We start from the raw sequence: 24,335 nt of genomic DNA, 5'->3' as shown, positions 1-24,335 counted from the left end.
AGCTGGATTTCAAGATCATTGTTATTCTTACTCTGATTGATCTTAAGCAAACAAAAAACCAAACAAAACACCTCAGTTCTGTGATGGAGAGCTTGGCAGGGTGATTAAAGGCAATCTCCCAGAATGCTTTGTTATTGATCTTAAAGTCACCAGTCTCCAACCAATGGACTTCCAAAGTTCAGTTAGAATTTGTCATAAAATCTGAAGGCATATCTTGAGGTCTGTACCAACACCTTGAATTATTCAGCTGTTCCAGGTGCCAACCAGTTTAGCAAAACTAAGGGGACTAGGTTACCACTAACTACTATTTTGGTAATTGGTCCCACCTCATCTATTTGATTAAATGAGTTCTAGTCCACAAAAAATTATTTATGTGTTAACTCAATATAATTTTAATGTATTAAAAGACAGTTATTATAAAGAAGCAAACATTTCTGAAAATAACTATACTTAGGGCATTTATATTTGATGTCAACAGTTCATAAGCACCTAAATTCACATATACTCTTGAACTTAGTTGCAGAGTTGTTATTGTTGTTGTTGTTATTATTATTATTATTATTAATAATATAAGATCTAGTGGCCTCCCCTCCCTACCATGGGCTCAGGCAGCTAACATCAATAAAATACATGCAAAACAAATATAAACATTTACAGGCAGTAATTAAAAAATTAAAACTAAAAACCACCTCTTGAGTGGTTCCACGCACATGGGTCAGAATAATTCTGGTGTTGATTTTATATCCAGATTTCAGATGAATGGGGAGTTGGAGAGAGAGGGGTGGCCTTTCTGATGTCATGTTATGCTTGTGGACCTCAACCATAGTTCCTTTGAAACTTTGTTCAGCTCCAGTAGGGCCCAGATCTCATCTGGCAATTCATTTCACCAGGCTGGAACTAGGGCCCAAAAGGCCCTGGCTCTGGTTCAGAACAGTTACACTTCTTTGGGCCTGGGGACTCCCGGTTGGTTGGAGCTTGCAGAGCTCAATGTTCTTTGGGAGAAATACTCCATTCACTTCTTTGAACTCCAGTCAGGATATGGGGCAGACCCATCCAGTTAGCAAGGCTGGTTGGGATCTTATATGTCTGTGTCATGAGAGGTTCTGGTCTTTTACAGAATAAAACTTTTCAAAAAATGTTTTATGATAGGTTTTAATGTATGCTGTGCCAGAAATTTTGCTTGCTCATTGTTGACCTTCATTTTTAAAAGATTGCATATGAAAAAGTCTTTTGAAATTGCAGTTGAAACTGCAGTTGTCCTAGGATCTGAATACAGAGTACTTGTTGAAATAAAACATTTAGTGACGCTAAGGGAGATCAGACTTACATAAATATAATCTTGGGATTTAAATCTTTTACCAGTAGGAAGAGGCACTGGTCACATGCATATTGCTTTGTGATTGCTTTATGCAATAGTCCTTGACCTCAAAAACAGTCTTCAGGAAAGCTGCAATGTTTTACCTGTGTTTAACCTGTGTCATTTTGTCTAGACTCTAGAGCAGGGGTAGTCAAACTGCGGCCCTCCAGATGTCCATGGACTTCAATTCCCAGGAGCCCCCTCCCAGCGAATGCTGGCAGGGGGCTCCTGGGAATTGTAGTCCATGGACATCTGGAGGGCCGTAGTTTGACTACCCCTGCTCTAGAGCAAGTAGTCTTATATCAATTCCATAACAAGAGTCATTTTGCATGGCTGATTAACTTTCAGTAATCAACTCAAAGCATAAATAAGTTGTGATTCTGTACTTTACATAATACAGTACTGTATGCACAATCTTACAATCCCCAGTGGCCTAATTGAACTAGAAAGGGATAGAAATAGAACGGGAACCATTTAGGATGTTCCTAAGAAAATCTTTTTGGTTTCCCTTCTGTATGAAAACATATTCTTCCTCTGGTTATAGGAGTCCAGATCTTCATTTTCTGGACTAGAATCTTTTTCAGTGGAAGCAGACAGACTGCCTAAATTCTGTCTGCATTTAGACTTCATAATAAGCTGTGGCTTGTTTGAATCAAACAGTTGGTCTTATGTGACCAATCTCAGCTTATTCATAAACCAGTTATTTATTTGTTTTATTTAATTCCTTATATTTATATACTGCCCTCCCCTGTGGCTCAGGGCAATTTACATGGAACAACGAAGATCAATACAGTATAACTCATAAGTAGCAGTGATAGCAGAGAGAACTGTGAGTCTTTCCACACAGTGGCCAAAATAGTGGGATGCTTCCCGCCTGCAATAGCGTGATAGTGAATCACACTTTTACCCCCCTTCACACAGTACAATACAGTAGACTCTCCCTGCCACATCTTCCCCTCCCCACATGCTGCACAATCAGCAAATATACACACAAAACCACAGCTGGCCAGCAGAGGGCTTGGTGAAGGCGGCAGACCCCCCCCCCCGCCCCCCATGTCAAACAATATAATTCTCCTGTTAGATGTGCAGCCTTCTCATTTTCTTTGGTCCACGACCTTTGTCCCATCCACTGCTCTATTACCCCCTGCTCTACCAGTCCATACTAGTCCAATCGCCTTGGACGTCTTCTCTCCCTCTCCAGCACGTCGTACACTAGGGAACATGGAGGTCATGACATTCTGGACCAGTTGCAGTTTCTGGATCAAGGTTAAGGGCAGGCATGTGTTGAACGAGTTGCAGAAGTCTAGTCTAGACATGGATCATTGTGGCTAGATGTTCTGTGGGCAAGTAGAATGCTAGCAGCTTGGCTTGGTGCAGATGGTAGAAAGCCTGCCGTGCTACTCTTGTGACCTGAGCCTCCATGGAAAGGGAGGCATCGAGGATCACACCCAGGTTTCTGGTAGAGTGAGCAGCTGTTAGTTGCACTGCATGCTTCCTCCCTTGGTCCCTTCCTACTCAGCCAAAGGACCTCTGGCTTAGAAGGGTTGAGTTTCAGACGACATTGCTTGAGCCATCTCGTCACTGCTTCCAGGCATCTGGCCATCCATCAGGAGCAAGAGCTGGATGTCATCTGCAAATTGATGACAACCTAGCCCAAGCTTACGCAGCAATTGAGCAAGAGGACACATTAAGTTATTAAATAGGATTGGAGAGAGGGTTGCTCCCTGTGGGATGATGGCTAGATATTCTCTCTCCTATAGCTACCCTCTGTCCAACACCCCAGAGAAAGAAGATCAGCCATTTGAGAGCTGTGCCCTGTATCCTGGCATCGACAAGGCAGTGAGCTAAAAGCTCATGATTGTTTGTGTCAAACACTGCTGACAGATCTAATAATACAAGCAGCGCTTGGTATTGGTACAGCTGGCGATGGAGGTCATCTGTCAGGGTAACTAGCACCATTTCTACCCCATGGCCAGGCTGAAGATTCCTCTTTTAATCCTTCCAGAGAAAAAGAAAGGTTGATTATTTCCCGAAGGAGGGGTGCTATTATGTCTGTTGTTTTTAGAAGCTACGATGGGCATGGGTCTAGTGGGCAAGTGGTTGGCCTCATTTTAACTGCGTCCAAGGTTGGAGAGAGATCATGGCAGAGAGTTGAGATTTTGTCTGCGAAATGAATCGCAAATGCCTCACAGCTAATATCTTCTTGCAGAGCTCCTTTGTATACCAGGGGACCCACTTGTGTTTGCTTTGCCTGGTGCATGTTATTAATGCTCTCAAATGTCCATTGCAGATTTTTTAAACCTGTGAATCTCCTAAGGGGTTAATTCTCCTTCTCCTTGATTAAGAGTCATCATTTTACTGGGCATCTTGATTTCTTTTTAGTATTATCCTTCCTGCCTTATTTCTTATTAAGAAAATGAAAGCAGAACATTTTTCAACCTGTGGTTAACCAGATGGCTGTTATTTTCAACTGTAAGATTAGAAGAGTGGTTTTCTCAACACATTTTGCCATTTTTAAACAATATTAAGTTTTCAGGTACTGAATGTTCTGTGTGGCCCACAGTATGTGATTTTTCCCTCCACTTAGATGTTTTTTCTTTGATAACTTGGAAGAAAAATACATTGTTCCTTATCTTCAGGGACCATGGTGGACTGTTGCTTCAGTACTCTGATTTTAATTGGGTATTCTTACAGCTATTGACACCTCTAGCGGTTTGAAGTTTGTCTCTTGGGGTGCAAGAGGGTCTTTGATTCGCTCAAAAGTTGTCAGTTTTTCCCAGTTAACTTTATTTGCAGGAGAATTGTTTGAAACAGCATGGCATGGAATTTTTGTAACCTTTGCTCTTCTATTTTTCAAGGCTATATTAATTTAATCAACAGTCTGGGACCTGCATATACACTCCATATACGCCCCCAGAAGAGCTCTCTGTTCAGCAATCTTTTCTAAGAAGTATTCAGTTATCCATTTGTAATTACAGACATGGTGCTTATCTGCGATTTTTCATTTTTTTGAAACAGAACTTCCTTTTGCAGACATGTTGCATTGGGTTTTTAGCAGAGCAGCAGTTGCAGAGTTTCAATGTTATCCTTGAATAAATAAATATAAGTATGATTTTAGGGACCTAACTCCTTCCTTTCCTATTAAATCCACCTCACTCTAGCTGCTATTATCTGGGGGGGGGGGGTCAATTCAACCATGGCAAATAAGAGAAGAGACCCCTGCCTCTCCCCCCCCATCCACCACAGTTCTCAGAAGTACTGGGCTATTTTCTTTGTAAATGTTTCTGAGATGATCACTAGCTTGCAAATCAATTAGTTCCATATGAAAAAAGTTAAGGGGACAGGATGAACAGCATCAGACGGTGCCTCTTGAGGAAGGAAGAACATTATGGGTCTGAGGGAAAATGCCCTGAGGGTGATTGCAGTAGACAAGCAGGTTTGGAAGGCCACACAGAAAGAGTTTGAGGGCCTCATGTGGCCCTTGGGCCTCAGGTTGGGGAGCCCTCCTCTAAACTAAGTCTTGCTTTGTTCAGTGGGAATTAACTTTCCAGTAAATGAGTCTAGGATTACAACATTATTTAGCATAGCGAACATTCTGTGTATTCTATACAGCTGTAGAAGTGACTGAGTCCTAAATAGGGATGCCAGTCCACTGGTGGAACCTGGGGATCTCCTGGTTTTATAGCTCATCTCCATACAACACAGATCGATTCCCCTGGGAAAAATGGCTGTTTAGGAGGATGGGTGCTATAGCATTATACTCTACTGTCCCTCCCTGCCCTAAAATCCGCCCACTCCCAGCACCATCTCCAGGTATTTCCCAACTCAGAGCTGGCAATCATTCTGAAGGTTGTCTTTAAAAAGTCTTTCAAAAATGTATACAGCAGAAGCAGAAAAAAGAGAAGAAAGGTTACATAGTCATATAATTATACATCCATAAATTCTAAGAAGTCCCAGCAATCATTCTTCTGATGGTCTTCTGTTTACTAAGTTAGTTAGCCTCGTCATTATGGCAATATCTCTGGTCTTCTCCAGCCATAAGTCCAAGCCGGGTAGTTCTTCTTGTTGCCATCCATCCATCCATCCATCCATCCATCCATCCATCCATCCATCCATCCATCCATCCATCCATCCATCCATCCATCCATCCATCCATCCATCCATCCATCCATCCATCCATCCAATATATAATTTTATATATAATATTATCCTTATTTAAAACAAGGATAATTGTTTTATTATTTATAATATATATAATATATTAGAACAGTATTGCAGATGTTACAGAACATATGAAATAGAAATTTCACAAACATTTTAAATACTTGTCCCAATGTTTTGAAATTTTTCTGATGGCCCATGATTAACCGAGTCTGTTGGTTTGGCCATCACTGCTAATTCTCTGAGTTTTTCACACCATACATCCATGTGTCGCTTCTGTTGTTGCTTCTAGCCAGAAGCAATAATGTACTACAAGCAGAAAGCAGCAGTATGAGAAAACAAAGTTTGTTTTAATTGAGATTTCACTTTAAAAAATACTTAAATAACCGAAGTAAACAATGAACAGGGAACCCAGCCTATTGTGCTTTCAGACTACAGCACATCTGACTAGCACCGTTCATAGACCATGATTATATTGAGGAGCAAAATGCTAAGATGCCCAGTCAGTTCACTTGTGGTCTGGTTGCTTTAGGGAGGGTGCACATTCTCCATGGAGACAACTCCCTGAGAGGTCTAGCTGCCTTAGCTTGCAAATATTACACTTACTTGGGGCTGAACTGCATACAAGTGGTAGTTGCACGATCCTTATTTGGGAGTAAATTTATTCAAATTAATGAATTGCTTCTGAATAAATGTGAATAGGAGTATTAAATTTCATATTTATTTTCTAATGCATTTCCCCCCACAAGATGGTGCTATTGAATTTCCTTTTAGGCATGAAAATAGGTTTCAGAGATAATTTAGAGCTATATTTTAAAATATGGCTGCACAATTATCCTATTAAATATACATTGATTTTGAAATATTACTATTTTGTATTACAGGCTATAATAAAATTTTAGTTTTTCACTTTTTCGTGAAAAGTATTTACATTTGTACATTTCTGTCTGTCTGTGTTGTTCTATGTGTTGTATTCTGAAAAACAAGTTGCCTTTCAGGTGGAAACAAACGTATAAATGCATTTCTTTCCCATAAGCCATAATTTATTAGAAATCTAAATAAACAAAAAAATAAATATATTGTTCATATTAATCAATTTTGTTAGGCATTGTAAAGGACTGTCTCTGTGGACTGTGTCTTGTGGAGTTCCTATTTCTTCGAAAACGGAGCACAGGAGAGGCACCCTTAGATTGCATTGGTTAAACACCATTGTATCATCTTAATGCCTTAAACTGTATATTAATCCTACAGTGAATCAAAGTGAACTGGTATATTAATCATAGTGAATTGGTATATTAATCATAAAGTGAATGAACCTGAAATAAGATGAGGGGTATAATCTGGTCAAATAGTATAATGACTGTGTTATACTAGTTTTTAATAAGTGCGCTAATCTTGAGGCTTCACATACATGTGATATAGATGCAGATTTATTAATGTACAGCTTCAAACCAGGTACAAAAACACTTAAAAACCCAGAACAACACTATAATTATTATAAAATATTGTAAACCAATAAGTACTCATAAATAATATTAAACTTGTGATACATTTTTGTGCATGGAAAACATAACTTATAGTTCTTATAACATATAAATGCTGGCCTCACTGCTAGTTGGAAGAGAGCTGGAAAGATTGCCAAAACTACTGCCTGGAATTTTAGTTGGCAGTTTTTAATGGATCTACAATTTTTAAAACTTTTTGTATGTTTTATACAATGCAGTAACCCACCTTGAGCATCTCCGGAAGGGTAGGATAATAAATTATTATTGTTATTGTTGTTGTTATTAAAATTCTGTCCAAAATTCTGAACCATTCCAGAGGATATATTCTAAGTAGGTTGCTGAACATTTGTTGTATGGTAGTAAAATTATAAATTATCAAAGTTCCCTTTGTATCAAAAAAGAACATGTTAGGAGCATATGCATAGTCAGTAAACATTCTCTTATGAAAGGTCTGGCTGAAAGGAAATGTTGGTTGCCTGACCAGCCAAAATGGAACTGGCTGCCAAGTAGGCAGAGGAAAATGGGAAAGGCTTGTTTGGGGGACAGTTATTTTCAGGGGTGGTCTTAATGATTCTGGGGCCTTGGGCAAAAATCCAGCATCCCCCACCCTGAATTACTGCCACCCTCTCCTGTGCCTACCTCCTGCCATTGTGATCCAAGCAATGCCCCATGTGAGGGTGGGGGGGGGGTTCTGCCATCATCAGAATTCGATGTCTGAGTGCCATATGAAGTGCATATGACTGTGTCCCCCTGTCCCCTAACAAATCACTTCCATGTACAGGGAAACATTAAAAAGAATTACTTTGTGTCTGTGATGAACTGAGGAAGGTCCTGGAAAAGAGAAAGGAAAGACAGATGCACCAGATGAAATTTGCCACTAGGGATAGCCAACAGAAGCCTTTATGCTTGCTGAGCCAAATGTTGCAGACTGGAAGAGGAAGCTTGAGTACTAGTTCAGAAAGGAGTGAGGGGAGTCTAAAGTGTGTGTAGAGAGAGAGAGAGAGAAAAGAGTGAATTGGGGTTACTTGTAGGAAAGAAAAAAGGGTAAAATAGTGTTATGGATCCCTTTGGAAAGCACAGTAGCAGGGAGCCAAGCAGCAGCTAGGAGACAAGAGGGGAACAGAGGACAGGAGGCCCCGCCAGGACTAGCAGGCTTGTGCAATGGGCATATACGGGCTTCAGAAAACCTTGCCCGGGAGAACAAAACATGAGGCAGCATATCTCAGTCCTACAGAGGTAAGAACTTGGAGAACAAAGAGAAGGGTTTGGTTGTTGCCAGCACCATGTGGGAAACGCCACTCTTGAGGGATGAATCGATGGAGGAAACATCCCCCAGGCCAAGGCTGTGGGAACCCCCCCTGGGCTTACAGGGCTTGTTGGCCAGGCCCTGGGTCCATCCCATGGATTGGTGTCCTCTGGCAGTGACGGTCATTGATATGGGACTGAGCAGCTCTGCGTTCCAGCACACAGATTGTGCGTGCAGGATCGGAGGAGGTGGGCTTGAAGATTCAAAGGGCTGGCCAATATCCCTCCCTGTGCTGGGATCAATTGGTGCTGGAGCTCTTTGCTGGTGAGGGGAGCATCAGAGGAGCCTGAGGAGCGGCTGCCATTAGGGGCCTCAGAGTAGGAACTGGCCTTGAAGAGAACAATGGCGGAGAAGAACTCCAGCGACACCTGGTTGTGGCCATAAGAATCGCCTTCTGAAAGAAAGATGCTGCCATCTGGTGGTGGGCTGACTACATGTGGCCTTGCCGGAGAGGCTGAAGAGTAGTATGGTGGATTCTGCAGGTTAGGATAGTATAGGTAGGAAGGGTTAGCCTTAGTTTAGTTGGCTGGGCAGAGAGCTGAGGAGAGCCACTAGAGGCAGGAGGATCCCAGCCCAATGCCCAGTTAGTTGAGTTAGTTAGTTGCTAGATTAAGTTGGTTAGAAGCTAGGTTTAGAGGTTGGGTATGGTTTGGGTGAGATTGAGGGGTGGTGGGGTAGTTAGTGCAGCTGAATAGTTTTTTTTTCTTGTTTTGGACCAAGGTTAGGTTGGGGCCCTGCGAAATGTCCTCTCAGACTGTGAACCAGCTGCCACATTTGTGAGTTCTTGACTGGACCCCATGGGAGTCAAGGGCTCCTGATGGTGCCACCACAGAATAGAGGGGGGGTGCCTTTGGGAGGGATCCAGCTCAGGGAGAGGATTCCTGGAATTCTGGGCCAAGAGAGGTATAGCGGTGAGGGGAGGTTCAATAATAGGGGAACAGCAATGTACGCAGGTCCAAGAGGGCTCCAGCCATGGGTATCCCAGGAGGTTTACTTCTTCAGGGCACTCCTGGCGCCACCGATTCCAGGGGTTGAATGTGTCAGTCTAGGATGGGAGTTGGTTGAGAAAGTGGCCATCTGGGTGGTATGCCGTTCACCCACTGTACCTCTGGATGTCCTGTCAGGCCTGCTGGAGGCAGTGGCCACCTGGGCGTTGCAGTTCCTTAGCGATCCCCAACCTGTGGGCCACGGACCACATGTGGTCCTTCAACTAATTGGAGGTGGGCCCAGAAGGACGCCTTCTCTCCCCACCCCGGCCCTTTACTTCATCCCCCCCGGCCCTTTACAACACACTTTGGGTATCATTGTCTCCCATCACTCCCAGATGGGACTATCTCATTGCAGAAAAACAAGCTCAGGATTCCCATTGATAAAATTTCCATGAAAATAAAATGTTCCTTACGTTCATTGTTGTGGCATGTCTGTATCTTATTTTGAAGGGATGTTTAAACATTACCCTAGCGATCAGAGAGCGTTAGGGCAGTGGTTGAGAGTAGAGGAATAAACTACCCCCCCCAGGCCTCAGTAAAAGGCGCTTCGACGGCCGATTTGCTCGCGGCCTGGCGAGCTTCTCGCTTTGGGCGGGGGAGGCAAGAAGCTGCGGCCTGGCGCCAAGGCCTTTGCGGCCCGGCACCGGGCCGCGGACCGCAGGTTGGGGACCACTGCTCTATGGGACCCGATGCCCTCCAGCATCTTGTTGGCAGCCTTGGTGGAAGACTGGCAGTCCTGTCTTAAAGCTGCCATTGACAAGATTGCTCCTTGGCGCCCTCTCCATCCTTGTATCAACCAGACTCCCTTGTATTCACAGGTTCTTCATGAGAGGAAAAGTGAGACGGCGAGAGTAAGTATGGAGGAGGACTTGCAACTAGGCAGCAAGTACATCATATCACACTCATATGAGGGCATATGAGAAGGTTGTGAAAGCGGGGAAGTGTGAATTCTTTGCCACTAAAATCACGTCTGCTAGCTCTCACCTGGCACCCTTATTTATGGGTGTTCGATCTCTTTCTGCCCTCAAGGAAGGGCACCAAAATAGTAGTAAATTGGACTTGAGCTGTGAGGCAGCACTGATTCCAGCAGTTTGTTCTTTTCAGTTAAAGAGATCTGTCTGAAACGAAACATTATCCCCCACAATGGCCACAGAGCTCCCAGCTCATGTTCTGTATCAATTGTGGCAGAAAGGTCATTGCGGAGCCACAATACTTTGTCCACAAAGGAACTTCTGTTTCTAATAAACAGCATGGTGAGTTTTAGGTGGCTTCGTTTTATTTCTCAATATATTTCTTCAAAATATTCTGTGTTAGCACAGTAGAGAATCTTGTAGAAAGCTTGGGATATTTTGCTTTTTACTCATAACCAGAACATGTGAGGAGTATTCTTATCATTCTGGGAAATAAAGACTCCATTATAGGTTAAGTGTATAATGTCATCATAAACTACATCACATTCCATTTAAGTCCCAGTTAGATGGTCCTCTACACAAGGACAAGTGGATAATCACATGGAAAAAAAATATAAGGACTGCAGAAAACAAATTTGAAATACAATTTATCTGCTTTTATTTTTCACTCAGGAACACCAGCAGAATTCAGTAGAATGTTTTAATGAATTTGTTCGATTTGTCTTTAGAATAGTATCTTTTTATTTATTAAAATCTGCATACCTTGCCTTTCAAATGAAAACAGGAGGGACCACACAGGGTCCACAAGCTCTGGTAAAAAAAAATGTACTTCAGTAATTAGGCATGCGAAACGAGATTTTGAGGAGCAGGGCACTTAAAGCATTGACAACAAACATTTTTAAAACTGTGTCTGGAGCAGGAAATCAGCCAAAGGAATAAAGGGATTGCTAAAGGAATATTGGCAAATGACAGAGCAGCTCAATGAACATTTTCCTTCATTATTAACAATGGAAAGGGAGGCTTGTAACATGCCTCAGCCGCTGTTTTCAGTAGGGAGTCTGGAAAACAGTCATGTTGAGGTGACTTGAGATGAAGTTTGGTTAAATTAAAATCCGATAAGTCTCCAGTTCCTGATGGCATCTACCCAAGAGTTCTCAGGGAACTCAGATGTGGGATAGGTCTGAAGCTGTCTGCCCATGAGGCTGGGAGTTCAATCCCAGCAGCTGGCTCAAGGTTGGCTCAGCCTTCCATCCTTCTGAGGTCGGTAAAATGAGTACCCAGCTTGCTGGGGGGTAAACGGTAATGACTGGGGAAGGCACTGGCAAACCACCCCGTATTGAGTCTGCCATGAAAATGCTAGAGGGTGTCACCCCAAGGGTCAGACATGACCCGGTGCTTGCACAGGGGATACCTTTACCTTTTATGGGCTAGTAGATCAACTATCTCTAAATTCAGCTCCTGTACCAGAAGACTGGAGAGGAGCAGATGTGACAGGATCCAGCCACTCTAACACCTGTTCCAGGCAAATTAGTAGAAACATTTTGCATGTTTTGCCTACCTCACCATTTGTTTTGGGGCAGGGAGGGTGGTGTTTCCTTTTTTCTTCTTTAAGTATGCATGTTAGTGTTACAGCTACCCAGCAGGAGACTGAACATGTGCTGAATAAGCTATCATAGCAAATCAGAAAGCCTGAAACAAACACCCAATCACTGTTTTGCTGCTTCATAGAGCATTCTTTACAGCACATTTGAGCACTGTGCCTGGGCGTTGTTTTCAAATTCTGGGTACCATGCATACTACATTCCTGTAGAACATGCAGGCTAAAGAGAAAAACAAGACCATGGGAATACTTGGGATCTCTTGGAGAAAGCAGGAGACCATGGACTTAATCTAAGTTTCTCAAACTGGTTGGAGACAGAAGGAAGTAGACTTAAGATGTTCATATGTGGGTGGGCCTGTTTTGGACCCTTTTCCTAGGCAAAGTTTACTCAGAGCTGTTTGCAACAGCCAGAGGAGCAACACACACACCTGTAGACACAGTCTTATCCACTGGAACTTTACTAACCGAAATAAGGCAGAAAAGGGATACTAACAAAAAGAGAAAACGTTTTATTTTCTTTTTCTTCTTCCCTTTCCTTTAAGAAAAAAAACAACATCTAGTTCTTTATTCAGTCTCCAGCTGTACAAAAATGGTGTGTACCCTCCCCCCCTCCACTGCACAAAAGTGATAAAGTTCCTTTGTCTATTCTTTCCTGATCTGGGTGGGAGAAGCCAGCTGTTTGTGAAGAGAGCCTCAGGTGCTTTTCATCCTCAGAGGCAATTAGAGAATCTCCTTTCCCTACTGCACATACTGTTAAAGAAAACTGTGCACAGTGTTAGGTTGCTTTGAAGAATCTCTGTGATCAGCTTCCAAAGGAACATTGCCTAAGTCCTGCTATCTACCATGTTTCTAGCAGTTCTAAAGTATTTACCTGCTGGAATTTTTAAAAATGTAGTTAAACCTGCACAGTCAATGAAAATAAGTATTTTCAAGTGGGAAACAACTTATTGCAGACCAGATACATATACCAGGTACATTTCAAAGGTGTATTTTGTGGGGTGGGAACTGTATACACTTATGCACTAAACAGCATTGTGCTTGGTGTTGAATGAAAGCATTACAGTGCATGCACAGAAAAACTGGGAGGGGGGAATTGCTAGATATGGTTAATCTAATAAGTAAGAAATGGCACACATACAGATAAATTCCACATTTAACCAGGCAATGTGAAATGACCGCCTTGATCACACAATAATAGTAGGCACCCAAAAGCCAAGGATAAACAGGATCATGGCTGCAATCTGGAAGATGCCTGTGCTGCCAGTCTGCACACTTAGCTGGAAAAAAGCCCTTTGAACTCACTGTGGCTTATTTCTGAACAAGTATGCATAGGATTGCACTGAAATTCTTCTAACACAAATATTTTGCGACAACAGATTTGGTTTGTTTGTTTTTTTCCATTTAACAGGCATCATGCTGTAGCAGTGTACCTAACTGGATCCAGACAGAGCCAGTTTGATCTAAAGAGCCACCAAGATTTATTGGGGAGTAGGTGGAGTTTATTCCAGCCTCAGCTGTCATGAACCTGGGCTCTTTTCTTTGGATGCGATATAGTGAATTCTCACTATGCAATGGGTTCAAGGGGCCATGAAATACAGGGAGTGCAGGATGAAATGTAAATGTGTAAAATGCAAATTAGTTCAAGAAGAATACAGAGCCCATTGACTCGTTACCACATCTACTGGGCGAGTAGTTTTGCTAAAATAGGGTAGTTCACTCATAGATGTGGGTGGGTGTGGGGTATGAAAATTCTTAATGAATCCTTATCCAGCTATTTGAGCCAAGAGTCTCTTTTTGATTATTTAATTACTTCATTTATTATAATTATTAAATTTATATGCTGCCTCTTGCCATCATGTGGTACTGAGGTGACTAACAACAGCTAAATATCAAACATCAATTAAAAACAATACAAATAAAATTAAAAGGCAGCCCACATAAACAGACACAACTAGAGAAAAGCTGAACGGAAGAGCTCCGCTTTGCAGGCTCTGTGAAACTTAAATAAGTCGTACAGGGCCTGCATACCATCTGACAGCTGTTTCTACTGAGACAGGGCCACCACAAAGAAGGCCCTTGTCTGGTAGATGCCAGGTGAATATCCTGGTGGCCAGGCACCACAAGGGGGTGGTGGGTTAAAGAACTCTGATTTTGAGAGAGAACATGTTAGAAGAGTAGGTCTGCCAAGTATGGAGGTCCCAGACCATTTAGGGCTTTAAAAGGTAATCACCATCACCTTCCATTTGATCTGTCAGCAGACGGTGCACTTGTTTCAAGACAGGATAAATATGATCTCTCCAAAGCGAACCTGTCAGCAGTCTTGCTGCTGCATTCTAGACTGCCTGTAATTTCCCCCCCCCCCCCAGTTAACAAAGCATGCCTCTCTACTCCTGCCCAAAATCAGGAACAAGATTAATTTTTAAAAGCTCTAAAGCTAATGATTCCAAAAGGGTGGAATGAAAAAAGCCCTATGCATCTATGAGTAGATGCATAGACATCTCAATGGGGAAGTTTTACTTGTTAAAGAAAAATTAGCTTGCTTTTCGAGCCTTTTTAAAACAGGGAGAATGGTGATTGGGTGCCTGGCTTGAGTGACAGGCAGAGGAGAGTCGCAAGCACAGTGTATTCCTCTATTCTGCCATTTCAAGCAGGCGTGCAGAGTGCCAAGAAGCACGAGAAGGCGGCAGAGGAAAGGGAGGCAAGGACTGGCCAGAGGCGCATTATTTAATAGCATTATGTCACTGCGCTGGTGTAATGCTATTTTTTTCAATGTGCAGAATGCCCTGTGTCAATGCTCTTTTAGGACTTTACAAAAATAAGTCTGTTTCAGAAAATGGAATAAGAGAATATTTAAATTACATCCTGACTATAATGTTTACAGTAGAATTCAGAAAAATTTTAAATCAGACATTAACAATGCAAGAAATTATTGTAATCTTTACAAAACTAATTATCAGAACATGTTAATTGATATAAACAAATTTATCCGGATAGAAAAAATTAAAAATCTCCTGGCTAGGTATAATTTGAACAATAAAAATGAATGCACTGGCAGAATCTTATTTCAAATGCTGCATATATATGAACATTTTTGACAGAGTGGAAAAGACAGATAATCAAATTTATTTTGAATGGCAAGAAACTAAGAATAAGTTTTAAAATTTTCCAAAATGAGAATAAGAGAAGAGAGTTAGCAGTTCCAAATATGAAATTATACTATTAAGAGGGAAGGTGTTATCTGGATTGTGGATTCGATTAAATACCCAAAAGAGGATAATAAAACTTGAATAAGCAGACCAAGATAAAGGTCTACAAAATTATTTATGGATAAAAAATCAGCTAAAACAATTACAACAGAAGAAAAAAATCACACACAAAAATCACACATATTGAGAATATGGTTTGTACATCAGAATTTATTGACTTATCCAAGCTCTCCATTTATGCCCCCAGTACAAGCTCATCATGATAAGAATACAAGAAATAAAAGTGATTTTATTTACATCTTGGCAAGTTATTAGAGATGAAAGAATTAATATGTAATGGTTACTATATTAATCAGTTTCAAGATTAAAGAAATGAATTATCACAGAAGGTAGAGCTCTAAGAGAGAAGACTGAATTTAAATAATTGAGTACAGTACAAAAAAGATCATTTACAATGATGGATACATATTATTACTTGAGAGAGGAAATATTTATGCTCCAGTGGGAATGTTTATGGGGAAAAGAAATCAAGTTCACAGTCAGCCAGATATTAAGAGAAAATTTGTATAAACAGTTCTGTATATGGTACATTACTACAGAGGACATTAAAAATTAGATTAAAAGTACAAAGGAAAATGTGGGAAATGTAAAGAAAGAGATGGAAATTTTATCATATGTGGTGAACTTGTCAAAACGCAAAAAAAGATATTGGAACGAAATACATGGAAAAATTCAAAATGTATTAAAGTTTAAATTCCCTATGGAAGTAAAAAATATTTTATTAAAAATATTGCCTGACAAATTACCAAACGTTTTGCAAGAGGTATTTGAATATATGGTGATAGCTGGTACAGTAATCAACGCAGGGAAATGGAAATGTGGCATATGTCCAAGTTTAGAAGAATAGGAAAATAAATTGGCAGAATATGTAGTAATGGCAAAACTAAAGTAATATCTGAAAAATAGATCAATATTGAAATTTGAGAAGAGATGTTTATTATGAAAGCAGGAAACAAATTTACAATGTCTCTTTTTGTATCCCTTTTATATCTCTGTTTTCTTAAAATAAATAAATAAATAAATTTATATATATATATATATATATATATATATATATATATATAAGATGGATTTAGAAGTATGTAATTCTGTCTTGAATTGCACTGTAAAATTATGTCATGCCTTCTAGGTTGAAGTGCCTCCCATTAGAGTTAGGAATCAAGAAGAGGAGGTCTATGTTAAACTAAGCAGACAGTGGAGTTGATCCATGATGGAGGGGGGGAGAATCTCATCCTATTATTTGGATGTTATTAACCAGATAACTGGATGTTATTAACTGGATGTTATTAGCATGCACACGTGGCAGCTCCATGCAAACGCGCATGCGCAGAGCTGCCGTGCATGCACGTTTGCGTCTGCTGGGGTGCAAACACACATGCGCGACAGCTACGCGCATGCGTGTTTGCATCCCCCCTTCGCTTGCGGCCTGGTGAGCTTCTTGCTGCAGGGGGGGAAGAGGCAGGCTTCGGGGCTGAGGACCACTGCACCAAAGCACATTGCTGGCAAATTCTATGGCAGCAGCTTCTAATCAGCACACTCATAATTTGCATCAGTAGGGCCCATTATGCACGGGGGGGGGGATAGCACGCATTTGGGGTGGAATGGCGGCGACTAAAATCACCAATAACGCACGGAGCCAGCTGCAACCGGCCTCAGATTTGGTGCATGCCGCTGAAAAAGCTGCGTTAGTGAAATGCGGAAGAAAGCGCAGCTTCCGGGTAACCGGGGCGCAACCAGAAGCGGCGCCAGGGTCGCCACGTGCATAATCGGTTACTCTGGGTTTTGCCACCGTTGCGTCCCGTCCCGTGCATAAGCAGTTTGCTTCACTTCTTCCTCCTCCGCGTTTTCCATGTGACCCGAAATCGCTGTTTTGGCCGCCATGCATAATGGGCCGAAAAGAGGGACTGATAATATCGTTCAAAGAGTTGGGATTTTACCTAATACAGATTTATGCTTTAGTGAAAATAAGTGAATTAAGTTATAGGGGAAGCTGCTATATTCTAGATGATGTCGTTTAGGAAAAAAAATTCTTCCCCCTCCTATAGTATTTGATTTGACTCCAGGATAAGAAGCAAATACCAGACATTTTTCTTAATTGGACAATTTAATATTTAAGTTTCTGTATTGTAATTTTCAGTACCATGCATATTTTTTAAAAGATATTACCAGTGATTGACGAGATACCCTGAAACCTTCTCCTACTTTTTGTGCTTCTTGCTTCTGCTTTTCTAGCAATAATTGTTACAGAGCATTGTGAAAATGCTCTGCAGTTTTAATTAAGTTGGTTTCGATGTACACTTTCCCCCTCCAAATTTCACATTTTGACAGCTCTAATTTTAGAATGCAAATGAATTTAAAGTATGATAAATGCCAAAGATGGTAAGAATAATGTAATGAGGTTAAAATAAAATCCAGGCAGATTTGACTAATGCTACGGAAGCGTGCCAAACTACCCACATTCATCTAGTCAGAGAACAGTTTATGGAGGAGTGAAGCATCATGCTAACTGCTGGATATGTTTTTTCCTGTTTAAAATGTGTTGAGAACAAGTATAATTAACAGAATTTTTCATGGATGTGAAGTTTTGTCTCTAATGTAAGCTCTTGTAACCAAAAGATTCCAGCAGTGTTGCCAACTCAATCGGTAGCAAAATAAAGAATCTTGTGGCAACTTATGACAGATTTACTGAAGCATAAGTTTTTGTGAGTCAAAAGTCATTTCATCAGATGTGTAAAATATGTTCAGCTGAGAGAAAGCAAAGCTACAAACATCAGAAATTCAGGAGGGTTAGGCTATTTAGAAAGAGTCCAGAAAGCCTGGTTTCCTAGGTGTGTGACATTTCATACAGAAGCAATGAATTACCAAGATCCAGTAAACAGAATAAGTGATCAGAACAAACCACTCCCAACTTTTGATGAATTAGTAAAATAGGGTAAATCTGATGGACGATTACTTTTTGTAGTAAATTATCCCTTTGGAGCTCTTGATTGAGTCCAGAATTGATAGTATAAAGGAAAATAATTGTCATCTGTTGCAACTGTTTATTGTGTCACATTATTTTTACAGCATTGTATTCTATCTTCATAAGTCTCTACATGTGGAACACATCTACTAGCACACTCCCTAAAATGGAAATGATAACGGGCATGATGTCTGTTGTCCCACTTTAGGGAGCGCACCAGTAAATGGTAGCTGTAGTGGCAGAATCGCAAGGCTCAGAGCTGGGCCTTGGAGCTCTGCCATGCTGTCACCTGTCTTCCTGGCCCAGTCCCGCCCCCTGAAGAGCGGGGCCAGATTGGGAAGAGCGCATAGGCCACAGTCGGCGCCAGCCAAGCTCCGAGACCCAGCGCTGGCCCTTGGAGCTCTGTTGTGCCACTGCCCATATTCCTGGGCTGGTCCCACCCTCTGGAGAGTGTGGCCACCCTGGGAAGAGCATAGATGCTGCAGCCAGCACCAGCAGAGCTCTAAGACCCAGTAATGGGCCTCGAAGCTCAATTGCGCTACTGGCGAAAGACCACAGAACTCCTTCTGCAACCGTTAAGGAGGGGGGAAGGAGAGAAGTGGGAGTGTGTGTGTATGAGAGGGATTGAGGGGGAGGTACTGGGAAGGAGAGGTAGGTGGGAGAGGCAAGGGGGGAGCTGGGTAGGAAGGGGTGTGTGTGTGTGTGTGTGTGTGAGGGAGGGAGGGGGTAGGAAGGAGAGGTAGATGAGAGAGGGGAGTTGGAGGGAAATGAGTGTGTCTCTATTTTCTGTGTGTTAAAGAGAGAGGGGGGACGAACCAGGATGGAGATGGAGGGGGAGATGGACGGGGGACTGGGGGAAAGGAGCCATTGTCTGCATGAGTGTGCCCGTATGTGTGTCTGTGGCAGAGAGAGGGGGTCACAAGATTGTTTTAATGCTAAGTTTTCTGTTTGCTTTGTTTTCTAATTATGTAGTCCTAGTACTACTGGAGTTATTTATTGAATGTCTTATCCTGTCTATAGAGTCTCAGTGAGAAAGGTGAGTGTTAAGTAAATAAAAAGTACCAAATCTACATATGAATTTAAGCTCTGCATCTTCTTACTGAAGTCTTCCTTTGAGCTTATCTGCTGAAGTAAAGCAATCTTTAAATATAATATCAACATAATGTAACAACCTAATGTCCTTCTGGCTTCTCTTTGCAATAAGTCCCTTATGTTTCAGCTGTTTGTAGCTTTGAGTTTTCCATGTGTGTATGTATTGCCTTTGATGAGGGTGGAATTAGTTGCAAGGTGATTCTCAACAGGCTAGATGTATGACAAGAAGATTATCAGTAACTAAATATAGTCATACTCCATATATAATTGCCCAATACACAAAACGATGCATACTACAAAGCATCAGTCCATCAAGGTGGGCAGTGACTACTCAGACTGGCAGTAGGTTTCCAGAATGACAGGTGGAAATCTTTCATATCACCTGCTTTCTGATCCTTTTAATTGGAGATGCTGGGATTGAGCCTTGGACCTTCTGCATGCCAAGCAGATGCTCTTCAACTGAGCTACAAGCCTTCTTGGGGCCACACATCTAAGATAATGACAGGAAGTATTAAAGGACATTCTCATGCAGCTAAGTAAGCTAAGCCTGACACCCATGCATGAACCTGAAGAACAAGTGAATGCTTAGCTTACTTAGCTGCATGAGAATTCATGCCATTACAAGGGACAGGCAAGCAATATCCAGAGAGACGTGATAGAAAGCAAAGGAAACCTGCTAAGAGCACTTCAGGGGTCCCTCAGGACTTTCAAGTATTTTAGGCATTTGAAGTTTTGCATATCTTTTGAGGAAGTAAACCTGAAGGGAACATGATCCTTAAAAGCAGAGGGGCATCTTAAGAGAGACTGGAGGCTAAAAATGTTCTAACTAGTCATGCTGCTGGGGAAGAAGCTGATAGCTCTGTGTTTGACATCAATTGTCCTCTTTCAGATGTCCTTGTTTAGTTGACTAGCCAATGGGTGTGGGCTTACCCATATCAGTCCTATTTTGGTAAGGTTGCTGAATTATTTATTTTAAAATTTATAACCTTTCTTCATCCCAGAGTATTTTATGGCTTTCTTTGCTCTTTATTCATTCCAGATCTAGGCTCAATTCACCAACAGTCAAAGACTTAATTCCATAGCACTGCATTGTTATCTGTCAACCATTCATGCAATTAAAAGAAAATATCTACCAGCGTTTCCATGGCAGTAAAACATTTTGGAGGAACATTCAGCCCACACAGGTTCTATAAGCTGTAAAACATTAGTTCTGTGTGAGAATAACTTGGATAATTTCTGCATGTTTTACAGGTTACAATGCAGTTTTAAGAAATTGTCCAACTAAACAATATTCTGCTAGATCTTCTTGACAACTGCTTATTAGTTCTAAAACCACCTTTAACCAAACTGTCAAATAATCCAATGTTTGGATAAATAAAGGGGGCTATTTATATGAGACTAACAAAATCCCTACCATAATGAACATAAAGGGAAGGCCTGTGTATGGAAGGAGTCCAATGGGGGTATTAAATGGGCCTGGTCATCCATTGTTTAGCAAAATTTTGCTGCCTTGTCTCCATGCAAATAGGCATAGAATAATAGAGTTGGAAGGGGCCATCTAATGTTGATAGGTGCCAAAATGAATGATAAATATTAATTGTGTTTCTACTGCCCCAAATGGGATGTGTTAGCTACCCTTTCCTGCCTCAGTGATTTCTAACAGAACCTGAACTCAAAATGCTCTGTGTTTCTTTGTCTTTAACAGTGATTGCCAACAGTGTTGACTGGGCATGGAGAAATGCGTGACATCATCACACAGGTATGTTTTGTGAAAGAGGAGGGCAACTCAATAGGCTGCTGCTGTTAAGGTGGAACATGGCCCATATTTCCTCACCAGTGTATTATATATGGAGAGTCATTTTTGTGTAGTGGTTAAGAGTGGCAGCTTCTAATCTGGAGAGCTGGGTTTGATTCCCTACTGCCTGCATTAGATTGTTTCAAAGGACCAACAAGGGCAAGTCACATATATATTTTACCCACTTGGTGAACATTTTGGAAATATAGTTACCATGTAAGGCTGTTTAAACTGGATATTCATTAAACTGTAGTTCAGGTTAGTAACAGAACTAAGAAAAATTTTATCCTCCAGGCATTTAAAAACTCTATGGGTACTATACTGACAGGAATAAGCAAAAGAAACAGAACACTTGTCATTTTATTTTACAGGCAATTGAGCAAACTCCAGAACCATTGCGGTGTAGTAGTTACAGAATCAGGCTAGGAGTGGAAAGATCCATATTCAAATTCCTTCTGAGGCCGTGAAGTCCATACGGTGATCTTAGGCCAGCCTATCGAACCTCACAAGGTAGTGAAATTGAAAAAGAGGCTGAGAGAATCATGAATGCCCTCCCGAGGGTGGGGGGAAATGCCATAGATGAATGTCACAGGCTGCAATCCCATGCATGCTTTTTTGGAAACAAATCTGAACTGATTTTAGAATGAAAAGAAGGAAGATGCTGATTTGGCCAGCTGAGCACAATAATGGCAGGTTACCTCCTAACAATCCGGAAGAGTTGTAGACTAAAAGTGCTTGGCCTTGGGACAGGTATATGGACTATAGAATGTTTTGTGGCAGAATGAAAGATTTCAGAACTGTGGTACTACTTTGGTTTGAACATCACAGGCCCTGAGCCTATTGCAAGATTTAAGTTGGTCAAAGAAAAACTTTTAAAGGCCTTCAGACTAGAAATAAGTAATAAGTAACTATTTCAATAATATTTACGTCATGACGATCAAAGCTGTGTATTTTAGCCTACCCATGACTTGGGTTTCTCTATTGCTAAACTGCCGTTTCCATGGCTGTTGTGTAAAGGCAATGCAATATTAGTCTGTGATTCATGGACACAAAGGACCTAGCAACAAGCTTACTGTGTTCCATGCTATAAATACCTTTCTCTGGTTCTTTGTAGGATATATTATTCAAGCAGGGGAGGGAAAGAAACCAGAGAAATCTGGAGATCATAAAGATAAAATGTTTTCCCACATTCACTTTTCTTATATGTGTAGATGAAAGGGACATCATAGCCCCTCCATTTTCCTTTCATCACCTATATATTAGAAGAATTTCTGTTCAAGTCATTGCTGGGGGAAAAGGAAAACTTGGAGCCCTCTAGGGAAAGCCCTCACAATCAGCTACTCAAGAGAAAATACAGAGTTAAAAACTCCAGTCATTTGACCACTATTAAAGGCATGCATAATAAACGGCCATGCACATAAATTTGTAAGGATCCAAAAAGAGACACCTTCCCAGCAATCATAATCTGTCATAACAAAACTATAGTGCAGAACACAACTGCAGTGACTTGCAACTATAGGCCTTGAAAGGATGCTAATCACAGAGTAACAGGAAATAAATGTTGAAAGATATACTGGGCCCTTCTAGTTTTCGAATCCAAATAATACTCAGCTCCTTTGAATACACTCTTTAATCTTCTATTTTGACTAGAAGAAGAGTTGGTTCTTATATTCTCTCAAAGCGGCTTACATTCACTTTCTCTTTCCTCTCCCCACAACAAACTCCCTGTGAGGTAGGTGAGGCTGAGAGAGACTTGATATTACTGCTTGGTCAGAACAGCTTTATCAGCGCTGTGGCAAGCCCAAGGTCACCCAGCTGGTTGCACGTGGAGAAGAGGGGAATCAAACCTGGCTCACCAGATTAGAAGTCGGTGTTCCTAACCACTATACTAAGCTGGCTCTGCAAAACATTTAAGGAGGTGCAAAAGATCATTTACGAAAGCTAGTACACTGCAACCTAATACCAATTAATTATAAATTGAAGTCTGTTTTCTGACTAGCATATTCTTAAGTATGGGAAATGTCCCAGTTCATAGGAATAACTGCCACCATTCCTTTTCTGTAATGTAGAAAAAAGAAGATGCATCCCTTTTTACAAAACCACACTCCTGAGAGTGTAACAGTGGCCATCACATTGTGAATCGACTGAAGTTTCTGGATGGTTTTCAGATCAAATGCATTATAGTAACCTGTGCTAGATATAATTCAAGGATGGATCTGTATGATCACAATGTGTAATAGTGCTTCTTCTAACATACTGAAGCTACCTGTGCACTTTTTGTAATTTTTCAGGGTTTTTTAAATACCTCTGCAATTTAAAAAAAAAAAGATTTCATATTTTTCTGCAAACCTGGAGTTTTTTTCTGATTTTGTAGAAAGATCTTTTTTGACTAATAGCTCCAGTCACTGAATTTAAGTATCCTTAGGACTGGCTGAGGATCCTCAGTTTTCACTATAAGTATATAAATTAAATATTTTGATCTGGATTGCCAGTGACAAATATTACACTTAAGGATCTTTTCTGGCTCCTTCATGACTGTCAATCTCAGCCTCCTTCTGATTTCTTGGCTGCAGCCTCCCTTTTGATGGATGATGAAGCTAAAGAATAGATGGAGATGATGGAGCCAAGGAAGACGCCAAGCTGTGCAATTACTTCTGGAGCTTCTCAACATGAGCACGAGCATTTTTTATGAATAAGAAGCCATCTCCACTTTCTTCTCATTACTGTCCAGAATAGTCCATCTTTGGCATTTAGACCAGTAAAATATTTTTAGACAGTTGTTATCTCCTATTTGCTTGCCCACAATTTGCATCTTTCTAACAATGACAGCTAAGCCAAGCCTTTAGTCTTACCTCATACATCACATCCTTCAACCCCTCAATTATTTTCTGTTGCTTTTCTTTCAATTGACATGATCTATTTTCATAATTTCAAGTAATAAGGAGGCCAGAAATTATTGTTGTGAGAGCAAAGTAACTCTTGTTTGGATTTTGTATGAACAAAATTCGGGTCTGGATAGTTTGGGTAGCAATTTGAAAGCATCAAACACCTGAACAGGAAAGTTTAGTCCCGGTTTCACCATATTTCTAAATGTGGGATAATTATGATCTGTTTTTTTGAATACAGAGTAGTTCAATTAATTTCTCATAAGGGTTTTCAATGACAGCATTAACATACCAAGCAACATTTAAATATGATTTTTATACAGAGAAATCATCACAGTAGAAGTTAATTTATTGGAGGATAGCCTATGGTTGAGGCTGGGAGTGGCAAGGAAGAACCCCCCCTGGGGGGTTTGAAGGAGTCATCATCACCCTCCATCCCCCAATGCCCTTGTTCGGGTAGGGGAGACTGGTATTTTCTGACATGTTGGCTATTTTTATAGTCTTTT

At 41.1% G+C, this 24,335-nt stretch overlaps 1 long non-coding RNA gene across 2 annotated transcripts in view; it reads left to right on the top strand.

Moving 5' to 3' along the window:
* LOC143835549 (uncharacterized) overlaps positions 1-24,335 on the top strand; it is a 27,461-nt gene extending 3,126 nt beyond the window's left edge. Inside the window, exons 2-4 of one of the 2 annotated variants that reach the window (XR_013230211.1) lie at positions 10,137-10,169; positions 20,855-20,908; positions 23,518-24,335. This is a non-coding gene — a long non-coding RNA (uncharacterized LOC143835549). The remainder of the gene's footprint in view (positions 1-10,136; positions 10,170-20,854; positions 20,909-23,517) is intronic. The other variant, XR_013230210.1, reaches the window with a different exon arrangement.

The sequence above is a fragment of the Paroedura picta genome, chromosome 4 (genome assembly GCF_049243985.1).
Source record: "Paroedura picta isolate Pp20150507F chromosome 4, Ppicta_v3.0, whole genome shotgun sequence".
Taxonomy (NCBI): domain Eukaryota; kingdom Metazoa; phylum Chordata; class Lepidosauria; order Squamata; family Gekkonidae; genus Paroedura; species Paroedura picta.
This window is presented reverse-complemented; position numbering and strand designations above follow the sequence as displayed.